The 19,902-nt window shown below is 40.6% G+C and overlaps 1 long non-coding RNA gene across 1 annotated transcript; it reads left to right on the top strand.

The window, feature by feature from the left end:
• Positions 1–9,288: 9,288 nt before the first annotated feature.
• Positions 9,289–16,780, top strand: LOC117085893. Its single transcript, XR_004438119.1, has 3 exons — positions 9,289–11,100; positions 12,101–12,183; positions 14,877–16,780. It is a non-coding gene; the product is annotated as an uncharacterized LOC117085893 (long non-coding RNA).
• Positions 16,781–19,902: the final 3,122 nt, after the last annotated feature.

Raw genomic sequence — 19,902 nt, 5'->3', positions numbered from 1 at the left:
ATATTTGTTCGTAAAACTATCAGGGAATGGTATATTTTTAATAGGTAGATTTTAAACTCAAAATCAATTTATTTAATGCTTATATGTATACTTACCTTGATCAAATTTGCCAGAGGCTTGTCTGTTTTTTAAAATATATATTATTATTTTTTTCTTTTTTTAAATTTTATTTTATGGCCAGATGCAGTGGCCCACACCTGTAATCTCAGCACTTTGGGAGGCCGAGGCAAGTAGATTGCTTGAGCCCAGGCATTTGAGACCAGTGTGGGCAATATGGTGAAACCCTGTCTCTACTAAAAATACAAAAAATTAGCCAGGCATGGTGGCACATGCCTGTAGTCCCAGCTACCTGGGAGGCTAAGGTTGGAGGATCACTTGAGCTTAGGAGGTTGAGGCTGCAGTGAGTCAAGATCGCACCACTACACTCCAACCTGAGCAATGGAGTTAAGCCCTGTCTGAATTTTTTTTTTTTTAGATTTAGGGGGTACATCTAGATGTCTGTTACATGGGTATACTTCTTACTGGTGGGCATTGGGCTTCTAGTTATACCCTTTACTTGAATAGTGAACATTGTACCTGATAGTGAAGTGGCATTGTTTATCTGGGGAAATACCTGAAGTTCTTTGTTTTGCGCTAAGGAAATTGAAGATGCAGACACACACAAAATGCTTTAACAGTGGAAAGTTTAATATGTGAAAGAAAGAAGAGACAGCTTCCTCATGCAGAGGGAGGGGGCCCAAGTGGGTTTCTGAGTTTGGGGCAAGATGTGGTTGGTTTTATAGACGAGCTTCAGGAGGCAGTATTTGATTTACATAGGGTCCAGAGAATTGGTTGGACCAGATGTGCTATTTATATAACATGTGAGGCGGCTGGCCTTCCCACCCTAATCTTTTACTATGCAGATGGGGTCTCTACCTGGCTGGTGCCATGACACTTGCACACGTGGCAACAAAGAAAAAGGAGGAGAAAACCTCCGTGTTGAATATACCTGACTTTCAGTTATCCCTTTTCTATTGGCACAGCTGCAGGCATTCACTTATGCAAGCTTTTCTTGCTTATCTATGCTTGCAGCTTGACTTTTCAAAAAGTCTGCTTTTTGTTAGAAAAGAGATGATTTGGGGGCTGCTTTTTGATTAAAAGAAAATTCCACTGAGATCTCTTCTACCCTTACTAACTGCCTAAATAACTCCTTTTTAGCTCCTGTATCAATAGGTTATTTTTCAGTCCTCCCCATCTCCCACCTTCTGCCCTTCTGGAGTCCCTAGTGTCTATTATTTACATCCTTATGTCCATATGTTTAGCTCCCACTTATAAGTGAGAAAATGTGTTATTTGCTTTTCTGTTTCTCCATTAGTTCACTTAAGATAATGGCTTCCAGCTTCATCTATGTTGCTTCAAAGGACTTGATTTAATTCTTTGTAATGGCTGCATAGTATTCCATGGTGTATATATACCACATTTTACTTATCCAGTTGATCATTGATTGACACTTAGGTTAGTTCTATGACTTTGCTATTGTGAATAGTGCCACGATGAACATGTGAGTACAGGTGTCTTTTTTTTTTTTTTTTTTTTTGAGACGGAGTCTCGCTCTCTCACTGGGGCTGGAGTGCAGTGGCCGGATCTCAGCTCACTGCAAGCTCCGCCTCCCGGGTTTACGCCATTCTCCTGCCTCAGCCTCCGGAGTAGCTGGGACTACAGGCGCCCGCCACCTTGCCCGGCTAGTTTTTTGTATTTTTAGTAGAGACAGGGTTTCACCGTGTTAGCCAGGATGGTCTCGATCTCCTGACCTCGTGATCCACCTGCCTCGGCCTCCCAAAGTGCTGGGATTACAGGCTTGAGCCACCGTGCCCAGCCAGGTGTCTTTTTTTTATACAATGATTTCCTTTCCTTTGGGTAGATACCCGGCAGTGGGGTTGCTAGATTGAAGGGTAGTTCTATTTTTAGTTCTTTGAGAAATCTCCATGCTATTTTCCATAGAGGTTAAACTATTTTATGCCCATCAATAGTGTATAAGCCTTTCCTTTTCTCTGCATCCTCTCCAACATCTGTTATGTTTTGACTTTTTAATAATAGCCATTCTGACTGATATGAGATGGTATCTCATTGTGGTTTTAATTTGTATTTCTCTGATGACTAGTGATGTTGAGCATTTTTTATGTTTGTTGGTTACTTGTATGTCTTTTTTGAGAAATGTCTGCTCATGTCCTTTGCCCACTTTTTATTTTTTTCTTGTTGATTTAAGTTCCTTACACATTCTGAATATTAGTCCTTTGATGGAGGCATAATACAATTATTTTCTCCCATTTTGTAGGTTGTCTGTCTACTCTGTTGATTATTTCTTTTCCTGTGCAGAAGCTCTTTTGTTTAATTAAATCTCATTTGTCTATTTTTAAAAATTTTGTTGCATTTGCTTTTGGGTCTTCATCATAAATTCTTTGCCTAGGCTAATGTCCAGAATGTTTAGGCCAATGTTTTTCTCTTAGATTTTCTTCTAAGAATTTTTTAGTTGAGTGTGGTGGCTAACGCCTATAATCTCAGCACTTGGGGAGACTAAGGCACGTGGATGACCTGAGGTCAGGAGTTCAAGACCAGCCTGGCTAACATGGTGAAACCCCATTCCTACTAAAAATACAAAAAATTAGCCCGGCATAGTGGCGTGTGCCTGTAATCCCAGCTACTCAGGAGGCTGAGGCAGGAGAATTGCTTGAACTCAGGAGGGGGAGATTGAAGTTAGTCGAGATCGCACCATTGCACTCAAGCTTGGGCCACAAAAGGAAAAACTCCATTTTCAAAAAGACAAAACAAAACAAAAAACCAGAAAACTCCAAAACAAAACAAAAGTTTTTTTTTTTTTTTAGTTTCAGGTGTCATATTTAAGTCTTCAGTCCATCTTAATTTTTATATATGGTGAGAAATAGGGGTCCAGTTTCATTCTTCTGCACATGGCAAGCCATTTTTCCCAGCACCATTTATTGAATAGGGTGTCCTTTCTCCATAATTAATTTGTGTCGACTGTGTCAAAGATCAATTGGTTATAGGTATGTGACTTTGTTTCTGGGTCCTCTATTCTGTTCCATTGATCTATGTGTCTATTTTGTACCAGTACCATGCTGTTTTAGTTACTTTCCCTCTTCCCCTCTTCTCCCTCTTCTCCCTCTCCCTCTCCCATCTCTTCTTCTTTTCTTTTTTTCAAGAGTCTCGCTGTTGTCACCCAGGCTGGAGTGCAATGGCACGATCCCAGTTCACTGCAACTTCCACCTCCTGGGTTCAAGCAATTCTTCTGCCTCAACCTCCCGAGTAGCTGGGATTATAGGCGCCTCCCACTACACTGGGCTAATTTTTTTTTTTTTTTGGTATTTTTAGTAGAGATGGAGTTTGACCATGTTGGCCAGGCTGGTCTTGAACTCCTGACCTCAGGTTATCCCCCGCCTTGGCCTCCAAAAGTGCTGGGATTACAGTCATGAGCCACCATGCCCAGGCTGGTATTGATTTCTAGTTTTATTCCACTGCGGTCCAAGAAGATACTTGATCTCTGTTTTTTTTTTTTTTTTTTTCTGAGACTTGCTTTAAGGCCAAGCACATGGTCAGTTTTGGAAAATGTTCCATGTGCAGATCAGTATGTGTGTGTGTGTGTGTTGTGTGTGTGTGTGTGTGTGTGTGTATTCTGCTGTTGTTGGATGGAATGTTCTGTAAATGTCTATTAGGTGCTTAGGTCCATTAGGTCTCCATCCAGTTTAAGTCCAGAGATTCTTTGTCGATTTTCTGCCTTGATGATCTGTCTAGTGATGTCAGTGAGATGAAGTCCCCCATTATTATTGTATTTCTATCAATTTGTTTTCTTAGTTCAAGTAGTATTTGCTTGATGAGGCTGGGTGCTCCTGTATTGTATGCATAATTGTTTAATTAGGTTAAATCTTCTTGTTGTTTTGAACACTTTAGCATTATATAGTGCCCTTCTTTGTCTTTTTTTTTTTTTTTTGCTTTTGTTGAATTAAAGTCTGTTTTTTCTAATATGAGAATGGCTATTTCTGCTTGTTTTGGCATTTTTCAGTGGAACATTTAGTCCATTTACATTCAAAGTTAATATTGATATGTGAGGTTTTTTTCCTGTCATAGCATTGTTAGCTAGTTGCCATGGAGTTTCAATTATGTAACTGCTTTATAGGATCTGTGAGTTTTGTACTTATGTATTCTTTTGTGGTGGTGCATATTGCCCTTTTGTTTCCATGTTTAGAACGCCTTTGAGCATTTTTTGCAGGACTGGTCTACTGATGACAAATTTCCTTTGCATTTGTTTGTGTGGGAGAGACTATTTCTCCTTCACTTATGAAACTTGGTTTGGTAGGATATAAAATACTTGGCTAGCATTTTTTTTTTTCTTTAAGGAGGCTAAAAATAGGCCCCCAATCTCTTCTAGCTTGTAGGGTTTCTGCTGAGAAATCTATCAGTATGATGGAATTTTCTTTATAGGTGGTTAGTCTTTTCTCTCTTGCCAGTCCTAGAATTTTTTCCTTCTTGTTGACTTTGGATAGTCTGATGACCGTATGCCTTGGTGAAGTTCTTCTTGCAATGTATCTTCCAGGAGTTCTCTGAGTGTCTTATATCTGGATATCTAAATGTCTCCCATGGCTAGGGAAGTTTTCTTGAATTATTTTCTCAAATAGCTTTTCCATACTTTGTACTTTTTTTTTTTCTGGAATATCTATGACTCATATTTCTTTAAGACCTTATTTTTTATTTATTTATTTATTTATTTTTATTATACTTTAAGTTCTAGGGTACATGTGCATAACATCCAGGTTTGTGACATATGTATACTTGTGCCATGTTGGTGTGCTGCACCCATCAACTCGTCAGCACCCATCAATTCATCATTTATATCAGGTATAACTCCCAATGCAATCCCTCCCCCGTCCCCCTCCCCATGATAGGCCCGATGTGTGAGATTCCCCTTCCCGAGTCCAAGTGATCTCATTGTTCAGTTCCCCCTATGAGTGAGAACATGCGGTGTTTGGTTTTCTGTTCTTGTGATAGTTTGCTAAGAATGATGGTTTCCAGCTGCATCCATGTCCCTACAAAGGACGCAAACTCATCCTTTTTTATGGCTGCATAATATTCTATGGTGTATATGTGCCACATTTTCTTAATCCAGTCTGTCACAGATGGACATTTGGGTTGATTCCAAGGCTTTGCTATTGTGAATAGTGCTGCAATAAACATGCGTGTGCTTGTGTCTTTATAGCAGCATGATTTATAATCCTTTGGGTATATACCCAGTAGTGGGATGGCTGGGTCATATGGTACATCTAGTTCTAGATCCTTGAGGAATCGCCATACTGTTTTCCATAATGGTTGAACTAGTTTACAATCCCACCAACAGTGTAAAAGTGTTCCTATTTCTCCACATCCTCTCCAGCACCTGTTGTTTCCTGACTTTTTAATGATTGCCATTCTAACTGGTGTGAGATGGTATCTCATTGTGGTTTTGATTTGCATTTCTCTGATGGCGAGTGATGATGAGCATTTTTTCATGTGTCTGTTGGCTGTGTGAATGTCTTCTTTTGAGAAATGTCTGTTCATATCCTTTGCCCACTTTTTGATGGGTTGTTTGTTTTTTTCTTGTAAATTTGTTTGAGTTCTTTGTAGATTCTGGATATTAGCCCTTTGTCAGATGAGTAGATTGCAAAAATTTTCTCCCATTCTGTAGGTTGCCTGTTCACTCTGATGGTAGTTTCTTTTGCTGTGCAGAAGCTCTTTAGTTTAATGAGATCCCATTTGTCAATTTTGGCTTTTGCTGCTGTTGCTTTTGGTGTTTTAGACATGAAGTCCTTGCCCATGCCTATGTCCTGAATGGTACTACCTAGGTTTTCTTCTAGGGTTTTTGTGGTATTAGGTCTAACATTTAAGTCTCTAATCCATCTTGAATTAATTTTCGTATAAGGAGTAAGGAAAGGATCCAGTTTCAGCTTTCTACTTATGGCTAGCCAATTTTCCCAGCACCATTTATTAAATAGGGAATCCTTTCTCCATTTCTTGTTTCTCTCAGGTTTGTCAAAGATCAGATGGCTGTAGATGTGTGGTATTATTTCTGAGGACTCTGTTCTGTTCCATTGGTCTATATCTCTGTTGTGGTACCAGTACCATGCTGTTTTGGTTACTGTAGCCTTGTAGTATAGTTTGAAGTCAGGTAGCATGATGCCTCCAGCTTTGTTCTTATGACTTAGGATTGTCTTGGCAATGCGGGCTCTTTTTCGTTCCATAGAAACTTTAAAGCCGTTTTTTCCAATTCTGTGAAGAAAGTCATTGGTAGCTTAATGGGGATGGCATTGAATCTATAAATCACCTTGGGCAGTATGGCCATTTTCATGATATTGATTCTTCCTATCCATGAGCATGGTATGTTCTTCCATTTGTTTGTGTCCTCTTTGATTTCACTGAGCAGTGGTTTGTAGTTCTCCTTGAAGAGGTCCTTTACATCCCTTGTAAGTTGGATTCCTAGGTATTTTATTCTCTTTGAAGCAATTGTGAATGGAAGTTCATTCATGATTTGGCTCTCTGTTTGTCTGTTACTGGTGTATAAGAATGCTTGTGATTTTTGCACATTAATTTTGTATCCTGAGACTTTGCTGAAGTTGCTTATCAGCTTAAGGAGATTTTGGGCTGAGACAATGGGGTTTTCTAAATATACAATCATGTCATCTGCAAACAGGGACAATTTGACTTGTTCTTTTCCTAACTGGATACCCATTATTTCTTTCTCTTGCCTGATTGCCCTAGCCAGAACTTCCAACACTATGTTGAATAGGAGTGGTGAGAGAGGGCATCCCTGTCTTGTGCCAGTTTTCAAAGGGAATTTTTCCAGTTTTTGCCCATTCAGTATGATATTGGCTGTGGGTTTGTCATAAATAGCTCTTATTATTTTGAGGTACGTTCCATCAATACCAAATTTATTGAGCGTTTTTAGTATGAAGGGCTGTTGAATTTTGTCAAAAGCCTTTTCTGCATCTATTGAGATAATCATGTGGTTCTTGTCTTTGGTTCTGTTTATATGCTGGATTACGTTTATTGATTTGCATATGTTGAACCAGCCTTGCATCCCAGGGATGAAGCCCACTTGATCATGGTGGATAAGCTTTTTGATGTGCTGCTGAATCCGGCTTGCTAGTATTTTATTGAGGATTTTTGCATCGATGTTCATCAGGGATATTGGTCTAAAATTTTCTTTTTTTGTTGTGTCTCTGCCACGTTTTGGTATCAGGATGATGTTGGCCTCATAAAATGAGTTAGGGAGGATTCCCTCTTTTTCAATTGATTGGAATAGTTTCAGAAGGAATGGTACCAACTCCTCCTTGTACCTCTGGTAGAATTCAGCTGTGAATCCATCTGGTCCTGGACTTTTTTTTTGTTGGTAGGCTATTAATAATTGCCTCAATTTCAGAGCCTGCTATTGGTCTATTCAGGGATTCAACTTCCTCCTGGTTTAGTCTTGGGAGAGTGTAAGTGTCCAGGAAATTATCCATTTCTTCTAGATTTTCTAGTTGATTTGCGTAGAGGTGTTTATAGTATTCTCTGATGGTAGTTTGTATTTCTGTGGGGTCTGTGGTGATATCCCCTTTATCATTTTTTATTGCGTCTATTTGATTCTTCTCTCTTTTCTTCTTTATTAGTCTTGCTAGTGGTCTGTCAATTTTGTTGATGTTTTCAAAAAACCAACTCCTGGATTCATTGATTTTTTGGAGTGTTTTTTGTGTCTCTCTCTCCTTCAGTTCTGCTCTGATCTTAGTTATTTCTTGCCTTCTGCTAGCTTTTGAATGTGTTTGCTCTTGCTTCTCCAGTTCTTTTAATTGTGATGTTAGAGTGTCAATTTTAGATCTTTCCTGCTTTCTCTTGTGGGCATTTAGTGCTATAAATTTCCCTCTACACACTGCTTTAAATGTGTCCCAGAGATTCTGGTATGTTGTATCTTTGTTCTCATTGGTTTCAAAGAACATCTTTATTTCTGCCTTCATTTTGTTATGTACCCAGTAGTCATTCAGGAGCAGGTTGTTCAGTTTCCATGTAGTTGAGCGGTTTTGATTGAGTTTCTTAGTCCTGAGTTCTAGTTTGATTGCACTGTGGTCTGAGAGACAGTTGGTTATAATTTCTGTTCTTGTACATTTGCTGAGGAGTGCTTTACTTCCAATTATGTGGTCAATTTTGGAATAAGTGCGATGTGGTGCTGAGAAGAATGTATATTCTGTTGATTTGGGGTGGAGAGTTCTATAGATGTCTATTAGGTCCGCTTGGTGCAGAGATGAGTTCAATTCCTGGATATCCTTGTTAACTTTCTGTCTCTTTGATCTGTCTAATGTTGACAGTGGAGTGTTGAAGTCTCCCATTATTATTGTATGGGAGTCTAAGTCTCTTTGTAAGTCTCTAAGGACTTGCTTTATGAATCTGGGTGCTCCTGTATTGGGTGCATATATATTTAGGATAGTTAGCTCTTCCTGTTGAATTGATCCCTTTACCATTATGTAATGGCCTTCTATGTCTCTTTTGATCTTTGATGGTTTAAAGTCTATTTTATCAGAGACTAGGATTGCAACCCCTGCTTTTTTTTGTTCTCCATTTGCTTGGTAGATCTTCCTCCATCCCTTTATTTTGAGCCTGTGTATGTCTCTACATGTGAGATGGGTCTCCTGAATACAGCAGACTGATGGGTCTTGACTCTTTATCCAGTTTGCCAGTAAGACCTTATTTTTAAAAATTATTTTAAATTTTTGTCTGGTCTAATTAGAAGGGCCTGTCTTTCAGCTGTCAAATTCTTTCTTCCACTTCGTCTAGACTGTTGTTAAATATTTCAACTGTATTTTGTAATTCCTTCTATTAATTTCTCCTTTCCTAGAGTTCTGTTTGGGATTTTAAAATGATGTCTCAGCTTTCATATCTTGAATTGTTTTTCTGATTTCTTTGTGTTGGTTTTCAGCTTTCTCTTGAATCTCACTGAGCTTCTGTAAAATCTACTTTGAATTTTTTTTTTTTTTTTTGATACAGGGTCTTTCTCTGTCACCCAGTCTGGAGTACTTTGATTTCTTTATGTAGTATTTCAAAGAGTTCGTTTTGGTTGGGATCTGTTGCTGGAGAGTTAGCATAATCCTTTGAGGGTGTTGTATCGTTTTTTTTTTTTTTTTTTTTTTCTTACTTTCAGTGTTGTTTGTCTTGTTTTTTTCTCACTGGAGAAGCTATCTCTCCATATATATATATATATATATATGTGTGTGTGTATATATATATATATACATATATTTTAACTTGCTTTCATTTCATTTGTTTCTCCCTTCAAGGGATGTCTATAATGTATTTTGTGTAGGGTGCTTTGGTTTTGGTTTTGGGTAATTTTGGTGGCAGAGTCTAAGTTGCCTGGTTATAGATAATTTTTATATGGTGGCTTTTCCAAACACTGTAGCAGCAGGGTACTGGGCATATGAGCATGCTCATTGGCTCCTGTGTGGCTGGGGTGGAGGAGGTGTTAGGAAACCTATCTTATTCTCCAGAGTTGCATGCTTGTGTCAGGAGATTTCCTATTGTGTTGTTCCATTTAACCTCCAGGCCAGTAGGTGATGCTTATGGTAAGAGTCAGTTGTGGCTGATGCAGATGGGTATATACTTGATCCTTCTTTACTGGGAGAAAGCCTCTGTTGCCTCAGGCATGGGCTATGGAATGTACAGTGGTCTGAGCTCCCTGATAAGACCTGGAAAAGGGCAAAGATGGGTGGGATCAGACTGGGCAGGCCTGCCTACAAGTTCTCCAATGGCAGCAACAGGCACCAGCTCCAAGTGGGTGGGGGTTTCCAGTGGGTGGATCTCCACAGACCCAAGTTCTCTGCATGGGAAAGGGGCAGTCTAACCTCCTAATCTAGGAATGGGTGCTCCAATTGCCTGAAGATATGACCAAGCATTGAGTGGATAGAGCATGACTGCAACCAAGATCTGTGGACCTGAAGGGGTGGGATGGCTCAGGCTCCTAATCCAGGTGAGTGGGTGAGCCAAATGCCTAGAAATATGTCCCAGCAAGGAGCTGAGAAACTGCTGCTGCAACAAAGACATTGCAGGGGATGGGAGGGGTAGCTCAACCTCCTAATTCAGGGAAGCAGGTGTGCCTCAAGCAGTTACAAGGAAAGGGATCTCCTGCAAACCCACGAGGAATGCTGGGTGATGGTTCAGCAGTTATTGCATTGCCTATCTAAAAGTGATATGTTGGCAGTTGGTGCCAGGGAGAGGCCATGTCCTGATGGTCCACACCTGTTGCACTAAAGTGTTAACTGAATGCAGATGCCGGAGAGAGGCAAATTCCTGGGCATGCCTATTAAGAGATAAAATGACAGAGTAGGATGTTCCAGGGGCACTCCACTGGAAAAAGGAAGAAAGCCTCAGATGGGCATACATACAACTTCCTAAACACACTGCATGTGTTCACCTCCCAAGCAAAAGGAGGGCACTGTGCATGCAAGCAGCCCATCCTAAGGGAAGAGTCATGGGAAAAAGGTGAGCCTATAAAGTAGGATCACAGTTAAATGTCACGACCTTCAGGTGCCAACTTAGGTCTCTTCCAAGTGAACTTTCCTTTCTTTCCTCTTCTAAAGCCTTTCTAAATAAACTTCTACTCCTGCTCTGGAACTTGCCTTGGTCTCTTTTTCTGCTTTATGCCCCTCAGTCAAATTCTTTCTTTTGAGGATGCAAGAATTGAAGTTGCTGCAGACCTGTATGGATTTGTTGCCAGTAACTCAGATACCTTCCACTGGTAACAAAATCAGGTATAGATAAGCTCAGGGCAGGAGCAGAGAAACTGCTACCACAAGAGGCAAAGCAGGGGTGACTCAAACTTCTAATCCATGGGAGTAGGTGTGCCAAATGCTTGGAGTTACATCTGGGAGTGGAGCAGAGGGAGTGCTGTTGCACCAAGTTCTTTGTGTGTGGAATGGGAAGGTGGCTTAAACTTATTCCAGGGGGCAGGTGCACTGAAAGCCTGGAGTTACATCTGGACATGGAGCAGAGAGTGCACCACTGTATCAAGATCTGTGCACAGGAAGGAAGGGGCACCTCAGGCTCCTAATCTAGGTGAGCAGATGCCCAGTGACCTGGAAATGTGTCCACTGGTGACACATATAACAACTGCTGCTATAACAAAGTCTTTGCAGGGAAAGGGATGGGCAGCTCAGGCTGCTAATCCAGATGATCCAGTCCTCCAAATTCCTGAAGATATGCCTGGGTGTGGGGGCGAAGAGGGCCCTGCTGCACCAAGTTTTCTACACAGTAAGGGAGGAGCAACTGTCTCCTAATCCAGGCTGCTGTGTACTCTGAATGACTGAAAATGTACCCTGGCAAGGAGTGGAGGTACTGCTGGTGCAATAAGGTCTTTCCAGGAAAAGGGAGGAGCAGCTCAGGCTGCTAATCCAGGAATGTGGGTGCTCCAAATGCCTGGGAATATGCCTGGGTTTGGAGAGAGTGCCACTGTACCGAGATCTTTGCACAGGAAGGGAAATGTGACTTGGGCCACTAAAGTTACTCTGAATGAGTGGGACTATGAGTGTACTGCAGAGAATGCACCCCTGACACTGATGTCTTTGCAAGGAAAGAGGAATTTGACCCATTGCTCCCAATCCAGGCAAGACAGAGTGGGGTCCACCTCCCACTCCTTGTAACTAGTGGGACACTTCCGACTGACCAAGGGAGCAGGATAGGGTACCCAGACACATGCAGACTGGTTCTAGCTTGCAAGGCTGTCTCTGGTTTCAAGTCTTGCCACCCAGGATAAACCTTAGCATCAGCAGCTCTCCTGCCGCTCCAGTCCTCTAGTCCTGCAGTGGTAGGGAGCCCACTTCCAACGACTAGTGTTGGGGCACTCTCCATACTCGCCGCTCAATTCTGGCCATGTGGACCATTTCCTGCTCAGAGCATGTGCTCCAATCCCCAGACAGAGACTAAAACGCCTGCAACGGCCCTTGCTGCCAGGTGGGCAGTGACTGACTTTGTATAAGCCCGGGTTAAAGATTGCGTCCTCATCTCAGTTCCAAGTCCGGCACATTGGCTGCAGCTTTTCCTGGTGTCTGTCTTTTAGCCTTTCCCCAGGTTATCTCCCGGGGTTTGAGAGAAACAAGTTATTCTCCCTTGGCCTGGTTTGCTCGGATCCCTAGTGGAAAGGTGAGTCACGGAAACTGGCTTTCTACCCTTCTCCTGTACTGGAGTGTTACTCACTTTTATCAGCCAGAGACTATCATGGGGGCCACGTGTCCACCTTCTCCTCCTCAGGATCTGGGGTGTCTTTTGCTATTCCCGTGAATTGCCGTGTGGTGTGTGTGTGTGTGTGTGTGTGTGTCTTTTTTTTTTTTTTAGCTCAGAGTGGATCTTTATGCATTATTTTGCTATTTCCAAGTGGCTGAGGCACACCATCTTGGGAAAATTCCATTATCATTTTATGCCATTAATTCCCTCCAAGTTCTTTTGGTTTATTTTGTTGTCTATCTCTACTTGGATGAGTATGTCATTAAATCATCATTTTCAGTATATGCATTAAAGCATATAAACTAACACTTTAGTTGCATGCTACCAAGTCTTAGATGCAGCTTCCATTTATTTAAAAATTGTTGATCTCTTACTATGTGCCAGGCATCCTTGTAGTTGTATGGGAAAGATAAAAATTGCTGCCCTTATGGAGTGGGAAGATACATTTTACAGTTAACATGTATACATACATGCACACATACATATATAGGGATAGATGCAATGGGAAAAATGGAGTATATTAAAAAGAAGTTGGAATTTAAGGGGTACGGTTGCTAAAGTAACTTAATATTCACTGTCATTTGAAGTATCTTCTAATTTTCAACATGATTTGACATTTCTAAAAGTTAATTCTTTTTTTTTTTTGAGACGGAGTCCCACTCTGTCGCCCAGGCTGGAGTGTAGTGGCCAGATCTCAGCTCACTGCAAGCTCCGCCTCCCGGGTTTGCGCCATTCTCCTGCCTCAGCCTCCCAAGCAGCTGGGACCACAGGCGCCCGCCACCTCGCCCAGCTAGTTTTTTGTAGTTTTTAGTAGAGACGGGGTTTCACCGTGTAGACCAGGATGGTCTCGATCTCCTGACCTCGCGATCCGCCCGTCTCGGCCTTCCAAAGTGCTGGGATTACAGGCTTGAGCCACCGCGCCTGGCCTAAAAGTTAATTCTTTCAATCCAAGCATATGGACATTTGGCGTGTCTTGGAGTATCTACATAATTTTTTAAAATTAAAAACATTTCAAAACTGGTATTTATACATATTAGTGGAGTATATGTGGTATTTTGTTACATGCATAGAATGTGTAATGATAAAGTCAGGATATTTAGGGTATCCGTCACCTCAAGTATTTATCATTTCTGTGTCGGGAACATGACCAGTTCTCTGTTCTAGTTACTTTGAAATATATGCGTATGCTGTTAACTATAGTCCCCATACTCTATTTCATAGGTGATTTCTAATCTTGTCTGATAAAGTGATTTCTCTTGTCTGAAAAACTATTATGATCTTCCGTATTAAGTTTTGCTTTGTGGTCTACGATAATGAATTTTTGTAAATATGTTATTCCATGTGCACCTGGAAAAGTTTTACCTAATAGTCCAGTGACAGTTTATTATATATTACTTAAAAGATCCAGCTTTTAAATTTTGCTCTATTCTTTTACGTATTTATTCACCATGCCCGGCTTTTAAAATTTTTTTTTTTTTTTTTTTTTTTTTTTTTTTTTTTTGAGGCGGAGTCTCGCTCTGTCGCCCGGGCTGGAGTGCAGTGGCCGGATCTCAGCTCACTGCAAGCTCCGCCTTCCGGGTTCTCGCCATTCTCCTGCCTCAGCCTCCCGAGTAGCTGGGACTATAGGCGCCCGCCACGTCGCCCGGCTAGTTTTTTGTATTTTTTTTAGTAGAGACGGGGTTTCACAGTGTTAGCCAGGATGGTCTCGATCTGCTGACCTCGTGATCCGCCCGTCTCGGCCTCCCAAAGTGCTGGGATTACAGGCTTGAGCCACCGCGCCCGGCCTAAAATTTTTTTATGACAGGGTTTCACCATGTTGCCCAGCTGGTCTCAAACTCCTGGGCTCAAATGATGTGCCTGCTTCAGCCTCCCAAAGTGCTGGGATTACAGACATGAGCCACTGCACATGGCCTATTACTATTCTTATGGGTTTCAGCTTCTCATTGTGAACTGCTTCATATATATTGAGGCTGTTTCAGAGTTATAATCCTGGTGAATTGCTCCATTTATCATTGTTAAAAGCTTACTCTTTATTCCAACACTCCCTTTATTATTTTACCTTAAAATCAATTTTAAGGTAATTCCCAAGCAAAATCAATTTTATCTGATTGTCACACTTTTCTTTTGATGGATTTTTAGTATATCTTTTCCCACCTATTTTCAACTATTACATCATTAAGAAGTGTCTGTAAACCATATGTTTTTTTTTTTTTTTTTGGGGGGGGATTCTCCTGCCTCAGCCTCTCGGGTAGCTGGGACTACAGGCGCACGCCACCACACCCGGCTAAGTTTTTTTTGTATTTTTTAGTAGAGACGGGGTTTCACCATATTGGCCAGGTTGGTCTTGAACTTCTGACTTTGTGATCTGCCCGCCTTGGCCTCCCAAAGTGCTGGGATTACAGGCGTGAGCCACCGCACCCCACACCCGGCCCACATGTGGTCTTTAAACTGGCAAGTTTATGGTACTTATTGTAACTACTTAGATATTTGGATTTGTTAGTGATTTCTTTGCTTCTCTGTTGCCTTTAACAGGGTTCATTTTATTACACATTGTTTCTTCCCTGTTTACCTAAATTTAACCTGATTTTTGCCTAATACACAAATACTTTCAGGTTTTTACTGCTTTATCACCACAGCTGGACACAACTGGCTTCATACTGCCTTCTGGCAACTGCAGGATGTCTGAACTGTCTTGAACCTATTTCCTTACCTTTTAAAATGGTAAAATTTTGTGGATACAATATTGGGTACTTACAGACATTCCTTCTTCACCTCTGAAAGGTTACCATCTCTTAACCTCATTAATCACTAGGAACAGGTTTTTGATTTAAAGCAAAACTCTCTTTTTCTTCCAAATTCAGGAGTTAGTGAAATAGAAATGAACTGCCAGTCACTCAGCCTTCTAGACTTTATTTGCATTTCATTGGAAAGTTTAAAGTGCATAGGCGTATAAACACTTTTCTGGTTTGAGGATCCAAATCCTTCAAATTTCCCAAGTTGTCCAACCACAAAAAAATTAAGCACCAAATGCTCCAGTCTAGACCAGGGGACCTCAGCCATTTTCTTATCCCAGCATGCTAAGCTATTTGACACATTTTTATCAGGAAGAGCAATCCTCAAAACTGAGGAGCTATTATCAGAATCACTGGGGCAGGAAGCTTCCCTTTGCCTGTTGAGAATTTCTAAAGTCTTCAAATTCATTTATTCCTGGGTTCTTCTCTAACAACACTTCCAACATTAGCAAAGTACTATTTTAGTTTTCAGAATCAATAGTATCTGAAGGTTTGAAAATTTTGCCAGGTTACTTAAAAACCCTCATTGCCAAGTAAATTTTTGTAAATGAACTTGATGATCTGTCCACAGACCATCATCAAATCAATACAGTTCAATAGGTGAAAATTAAACCTCAGGTGTGCAAAATTCATGGTTCAAGGAGTAGGTAGACATATTTATTATAATTACACGATTGTTAACAATGTGTACTGCCATCCAAAAATGAACTACATTTATTGCTACTTTGTTCACTAGCATAAAGATGCAATTTACATACATAGAAAATATTTTATATGCTTTGATACTGCCATGTGTAAACATTCTTATGGATATGTTTGTGAACTAAAATTGTATGACAGATATATATTTCTAGAATGTTACCAGCTTAAGATCATAAACCATTCTCATGTCTGCTCATTAAAGCTAAAGGGTCTATTACAGGTGAATCTCAATTATTTTTATAGAAACATCACTTGATAACAATTTTCTGCATTTCAATGGTTGCTGTTTGTATTGAAAACAAACTGGGAAATTGAGAAATCAAATGTAGTACCTCTCTTAAAAAGAGGAATTGTTAACAAGTAGGAACTAAACTGCCAAAAGTTATTTTCCATAATGACTAGAGCCAGTCATTACATACATAAATTATTTTATTTTTTATTTTTTCCTTGAGATGGAGTCTTGCTCTGTCGCCCAGGCTGGAGTGCAGTGGCGCGATCTTGGCTCACCACAACCTCCGCCTCCCGGGTTCAAGCTATTCTCCTGCCTCAGCCTCCAGAGTAGCTGGGATTACAGGTGCACGTCACCATGCTCGGCTAATTTTTGTATTTTCTTTTAGTAGAGATGGGGTTTCACCGTGTTGGCCAGGCTGGTCTCAAATTCCTGACCTCAGGTAATCTGCCCAGCTTGGCCTCCCAAAGTGTTAAGTTATTTTAATAATGGTTGGAGAAAAGATGACTTGGATGCCACATTACGAATACTAAACAATTCAGCAACCTCATTAAAAATTGCTTCTATTTGCTGTGGTATTAAGTAACAATGGCTTTATCCTATCAAATATAAAAACCACTTTTAATGTGAGTCTCTTTCCAAGACATTAAATCATAAAAGTTTGTTTCAGGGAAAAAATACAACACTTTAAAGCTTCCTTTACCTAGATTTCCATTTCTAATTACTTTTTTTTTTTTTGAGGCGGAGTCTCGCTCTGTCGCCCGGACTGGAGTGCAGTGGCCAGATCTCAGCTCACTGCAACCTCCGCCTCCCAGGTTTACGCCATTCTCCTGCCTCAGCCTCCTGAGTAGCTGGGACTACAGGCGCCCGCCACCTCGCTCGGCTAGTTTTTGTACTTTTAGTAGAGATGGGGTTTCACCGTGTTAGCCAGGATGGTCTCGATCTCCTGACCTCGTGATCCGCCCGTCTCGGCCTCCCAAAGTGCTGGGATTACAGGCTTGAGCCACCGCGCCCGGCCTACTTTTTTTTTTTTTTTTTTTTTTGAGACAGTCTCGCTGTGTCCCCCAAGGTTGGAGTGCAGTGGCAGGATCTCAGCTCACTGCAACCTCCACTTCCTGGGTTCAAGCAATTATCTTGCCTCAGCCTCCCGAGTAGCTGGGACTACAGGCACCCGCCACCACACCCAGCTAATTTTTTGTATTTTTAGTAGAGATGGGGTTTCACCATGTTGCCCAGGCTGGTCTCAAACTCCTGAGCTCAAGCAATCAATCCACCTGCTAGGATTACAGGCGTGAGCCAATGCACGGGGCCTCTAATTACATTTTAATATCTACATTCTGGGTAGATTCATATAATTTTAAGAACATTTTAAAACACTCAAGTCCCCAGAAGCAAAAAATTTAGGAAGCTAAAAAAACAAGATGCACGGCACATGTACATAACCAGACAGCAGCAAAGAATCAAAGGTGTTTAACAGCTATTCTGAATTTCTGACCCTTGTTATTCTGTCAAATTGATATTTGGATTAAAAATGAGGGATGTTGTTTACTTAATAGGCAATACTCACAAAATTGACCTCTTTTGGTCCAGAATTAAAGTATTCCAAGGCCAGAATACTACACACACACACACACACACAGACTCCAGAATGCTACTATTAAATTACACAAATAACATGGCTTATCAGTACGAATTTAAAGCCAAGAAACCCTTAACAGGAAGAATAAGTATTAAAAAGGAAACAAAAATAAAATTAACTATCCAAGTGATTGGATTATCAGTGAAACTATTTTTAAAAAGCCATGAACAAAAAGATCTAAAGGATAATAAAAAATAACAAATACTTGAGAAAAATACAGTGATTATTTAAGAGTCTAGAATTGGGTAAGAGGATAAATAAAGCAAGATAAAAGAAAGACAAATATCATTTTTATTTATAGTTTATATGCTATAATGCAATTAAATTATTTAAAATATGTTGAATTTCACCAGTCTCTTTACAGGATAGGTAATTTTTAGGTGTCAATGACATTTTCCTAATAATCATCCTGTGACTTAGGGCATGACAATAAATTAGAGATTTCAAAGCAAAGAGCATACTATTAATTTTTTTTTGTTATGGATTTTGACTTGCCTGACTGAACCAAATGTACATTGTTTCAGTTAGCTTTGTTTCTTTGACTTGGGAGCAGCACCAAGTCATTTAGTAATGTCCTTCAGCAAACCTACTTTTTCTTTTAATACTTATTCTAACAACATGTTAGAAGTATCCTTAGGGATAAGGAAGATGAAAGAGCCATCACCCACTTAACACTGATCACTTCCATAGACATTTAGGTTTCTTCATTTCTTCTAAGTGGTTTCAGTTTTTTAATGTTCTGAAAATTCCAGGTGCCCTTTTATTGTTGGGAATAATTACCTTTGAATTTAGAAAAAAAATTGTAATGACATCTGGCAGCATTATAAATCCAAAGCTGTTTTGTTAGAAAACATGAGTATATAAAAGAACATTGGCCGGGTGCCATGGCTCACGCCTGTAATCTCAGCACTTTGGGAGGTGGACATGGACAGATCATTTGAAGTCAGGAGTTCAAAACCAGCCTGACCAACATGGTGAAACCCCATCTTACTAAAAATACAAAAATTAGCTGGGCATGGTGATGGGTGCCTGTAATCCCAGCTACTTGGGAGGCCGAGACAGGAGAATTGCTTGAGGCTTGACCGCAGGAGGTGGAGGCTGCAGTGAGCAGAGATCGTGCCCTCCAGTCTGGGTGACAGAGTGAGACTGTCTCCAAAACAAAACAAAACAAAAACAAAAACAAAGAATATAATTTTCATGCATTTTAAATTAGAGATGTGAGTTAAACAGTTGAAGTTTCTTTTTGCTTGCTTAAAAGCCTTGCTCTTTGATCTGCATTAAATTTTTGTTACTTTTTATCAAAAGAAATTATATGCTTCTTAAAATTATTTTATATTCTTTTTTTGTTGTTGTTGAGACGGAGTCTCGCTCTGTCGCCCAGGCTGGAGTGCAGTGCAGTGGCCGGATCTCAGCTCACTGCAAGCTCCGCCTCCTGGGTTTACGCCATTCTCCTGCCTCAGCCTCCCGAGTAGCTGGGACCACAGGCGCCCGCCACCTCGCCCGGCTAGTTTTTTGTATTTTTAGTAGAGACGGGGTTTCACCGTGTTAGCCAGGATGGTCTCGATCTCCTGACCTTGTGATCCGCCCGTCTCGGCCTCCCAAAGTGCTGGGATTACAGGCTTGAGCCACCACGCCCGGCCTATATTCTTACTTTATATTCAATCAAATGTTGGGCAAAAACCGAAAGGTATAATGTTAAACTTGCTTTTTTGATAAAAAAGTATCTTCTGAAACTGACTGCTTTACAAAGATTAGTTTGCAAAGTGGACTGATTTTTGCAAAACATACTGTAGTTAATAAGAGGATAGTATCAGAATTAATCTTTATAAGCATATCCCTCTCATGCCACAGGAAAAGTCATCAGGGGCTATTTAAGCAGTGTTACCAGATTTTAAATGTATATTGATATGTACAATTAGCTATGCCTCTCATCAACAGTTTATACAAATATCAAAAAACCAAATTCTGCTTGCAATTCAAAACTTTAGAAGATTAACCACAAAATAACACTAACTTTAAAAGCAAAAATTTTTGGCCGGGTACGTGGCTCACGCCTGTAATCCCAGCATTTTGGGAGTCTGAGGTGGGTGGATTATCTGAGGTCAGGAGCTTAAGAGTTCAAGACCAGCCTGGCCAACATGGTGAAACTCTGTCTCTACTAAAAATACAAAAATTAGCTGGGTGTGGTGTCATGCACCTGTAGTCCCAGCTACTCAGGAGGTTGAGGCAGAAAAATTGCCTGAACTCAGGTGGGAGAGGTTGCAGTGGGCTGAGAT

The sequence above is a fragment of the Trachypithecus francoisi genome, unplaced genomic scaffold (assembly GCF_009764315.1).
Source record: "Trachypithecus francoisi isolate TF-2019V2 unplaced genomic scaffold, Tfra_2.0 Lachesis_group1, whole genome shotgun sequence".
In the NCBI taxonomy this organism is placed as follows: domain Eukaryota; kingdom Metazoa; phylum Chordata; class Mammalia; order Primates; family Cercopithecidae; genus Trachypithecus; species Trachypithecus francoisi.
The sequence above is the reverse complement of the archived record's forward strand: the minus strand, read 5'-3'. Positions and strand labels throughout refer to the sequence as shown.